Here is a 3,027-nt window from a genome sequence, read left to right as displayed (position 1 = left end):
TAATTAAGTGATAAAAAGCAGTTGCAAATGTTGTACAAAAATAAATATACTAATCATTGCAGCAATAAAATGTGTAGCACTTAGCTTTACTACCAAATTATATGTAATATCTTATTATTATTAATAGTTTAACTTCAATTGGAAAGGTTTCCGTGACCTCTCTCGCGATCTTGGCAAAAAGTCTCACGATTTATTTCCAGAACATGATGCATGATGGGATACACTAAGCCTCGAATAGCAATCCGGAGCGGTAATCGAGATAGTGTGGGTTTATCAAGTGCGCAACTCATGGCATTCGCTGTTCTTCTGCTGGCGGCCGGTTATCAAACAGCATTGCATTGCTGCGGGCGCCCCCTTCTGGATCGAGGGTGAATTGCCTGTATTCGTTGTAAGGCCTCATGCACTGAACCGAAATGTCCATACCGTGACGGTTCGGTACGAATACATGAGGTATGGTTCCACCCCTACAAGCAACAGATTCTCATAGCCAGGTAACATCTGCAGATAGAATGGGCACAGAACTATTAAAGCTGGAAAATACTTGGCACACACCGACAAAAGGTTGGGCAGAATGAAACAAGGCCATATCCATCACAGGCAGCCCCAAATATTCAGATTAGTGCTACTGAAAAAACTATTATTTAGGGTTTTTAATTGGAAAATTCCAATTACATTTGGTCCCAATCCAGAATATGTGATTAGTCATGAGGTGAAAGCATCATTTTACTTCTAACCTTGATGAGAGCAGAGCAGTGACTCATGCCTGGAATTCTGAAGAAGTCCGAAGAAGAGTTGGAACGCCGTTTGAGAACAGGGATTAACCTTCATCTGTCCCTCGGGTCATTTTGACTCGAAAATGATTTTCAAAAAAATTCAAAAAATCGTGTGTTGATCGTACCGGTCCAAGATGTCTTTACTTTTGTCACACTTGCACCGGGAATACACAACACCAGGAATACACAAAAAAATTGAGTGGATTCGAGGAGTTTAAATGGGTGCAATAAAAAAAGTAACGAAAGTGTCCCTCGTGGGTCATATTTTTGACCCACATAGGAATGAATGGAATTTACGAGAAAAATGCTTTTCAAAAAATGTTTTGACTTAACACAGTTAAATTTGAGTGATGTGGTGGAGACCAATGAGTTTATATCATATTTATATATTTTAAAATATATTATATATGTATTTCATATTTATGAAATTCTATGAATATACATGTTTAGGTTATAATTCAGTTATAATTTTTTTTTTTTTACAAAATATGGATTTTGTAATGTTTCAATATATATTTGAATCCATAAACAACCATATTGAAGCCTCAAGATTATCTAATTTCTCATGTTTCACTTGTTTTGCTCAGTTAAAAATCTCCATAGTATACTACAGGCCCCTCTAGCAATTTTATGTCATTTTTCCCCACCAGATGGCATCAGAGACACTCAGTGACTCAATTCCAAGGCCATCTGTTGGTTTTTGATGAAACAGGACTGAAATTGTGTCTTTATTTGTTTTTTGTTTTTTTTGGTGAAATAATGTACAAAAACTGCTTATTTGCTTATATTTTCTTAAAAATATCTAGAATAAAAGGTAAATATAATAAAAAAAATAACAGAAAAACCTACATAAATATTTAGAAAAAAAATTATAAAAATAGATCAATATAAGATTTCTGGACCAAAAAAAAATTAGTGTCATTTTTAGCCTTCGGGTCATTTTGACTCACGAAGGACACTTTTGTTATAGGTTCGGGAGGAACGGATGAGGGTTAAATCTAACAAATCCCCAATACCATTGAGGAATTGAACCGCAAACATGGACAGAGGCCTCTAAAAACATAAATACATACTACAGTGATGTATATGTAGGCTATTGTATGTTTAATATGAGTAATGTATTGTTTGGAGTCTGAACATACACTACAAATAGGTGTATTTAATCATACCTGACATTATTATTTTAATTTTGGAATAGTGCAATCAATTTAGATAATAAATGTCACTTGCATCATAAAGCATTTGAGAGGTTTCATAACACTATTATCCTTTATCATCTGAGGATACATATTATAATAATGGTTTATCATCTGTCTGTGAATAAAAAGTTATTGGGCTGTTAATATACTGAAATGTTGTTTACTTTGGTTATTATTGCCCAGGGCAAAGTATTTTAATATACTAATTCACTCAGACCTATTTTCCCTTGTGAAAAAGAAGTGTGTTTAATTGTATTTAATGTGCACTTCAAAAAATAGTGTCGTGTACTTGAAAAGTATATATTAAAAGTATATATCTTGAAAGTATATATTTAAAAAAAAACATTGTGTTTCTTAACAAATTTTTAAAACGTGCACTTTATAATAATGCCAAATTAAAAGTTTCCTTTATGTTTCAATAATCTTTTGTCATGCTTTAAAGGAGTACACTTACAAAAGCCAGACTAAATTGCCCTGACACACCTCAGCCCCTAATATTAACCTAATATTAAAGCATACAGACCCTAATATTACAGCATTTTTAAAATCTTTGTGAATGGATTTATGGCAGCAGCATTAAACAGTCTATGTAAAAGACACCTAAATGCCACTTCAGAAGCGATTCTGTGCCACCTTTGCAGTGTACATGTAGCAATATAGCATATTCTTCACAAGGGTTAGTCAATATATTTTACTTACGAGGCTGTAAGGTATCCTTCAAGGTGTCCGGCCAAAAAGTATGTAATTTCATCGCACTCCTGGAATTGTCCATAACCAGCCTGCACTTCCAGCACTCCCCATCCAGAAACAAATAAACTATAATTGAAATAACCAAATGCATCTCCCTCCTCTTCCATTGCATCCTCTTTCAGCACCACAGACCTCTGAACAGCATCCCAATATACGGTGGCTCTCCGAACATCTGACAGCGCACAATGACAACAGAGATCACACATCAGTAAGCGTTAGGAGTTTGATGTATTTTTATAACATCTGATACAGGGGCGTAGCCATCATTTCAGAAGTGAGGGGGACAGAAATGTTATATATATATA

General features: G+C 34.6%; 1 pseudogene; it reads right to left on the bottom strand.

Moving 5' to 3' along the window:
* LOC107709645 (phospholipase B-like 1) overlaps positions 1-2,829 on the bottom strand; it is a 10,051-nt pseudogene extending 7,222 nt beyond the window's left edge.
* Positions 2,830-3,027: the final 198 nt, after the last annotated feature.

The sequence above is a fragment of the Sinocyclocheilus rhinocerous genome, unplaced genomic scaffold (assembly GCF_001515625.1).
Source record: "Sinocyclocheilus rhinocerous isolate Xijiao unplaced genomic scaffold, SAMN03320098_v1.1 scaffold4100, whole genome shotgun sequence".
In the NCBI taxonomy this organism is placed as follows: domain Eukaryota; kingdom Metazoa; phylum Chordata; class Actinopteri; order Cypriniformes; family Cyprinidae; genus Sinocyclocheilus; species Sinocyclocheilus rhinocerous.
Note: the sequence above shows the minus strand (reverse complement) of the source record. Positions and strands in the feature narration are given on the sequence as shown.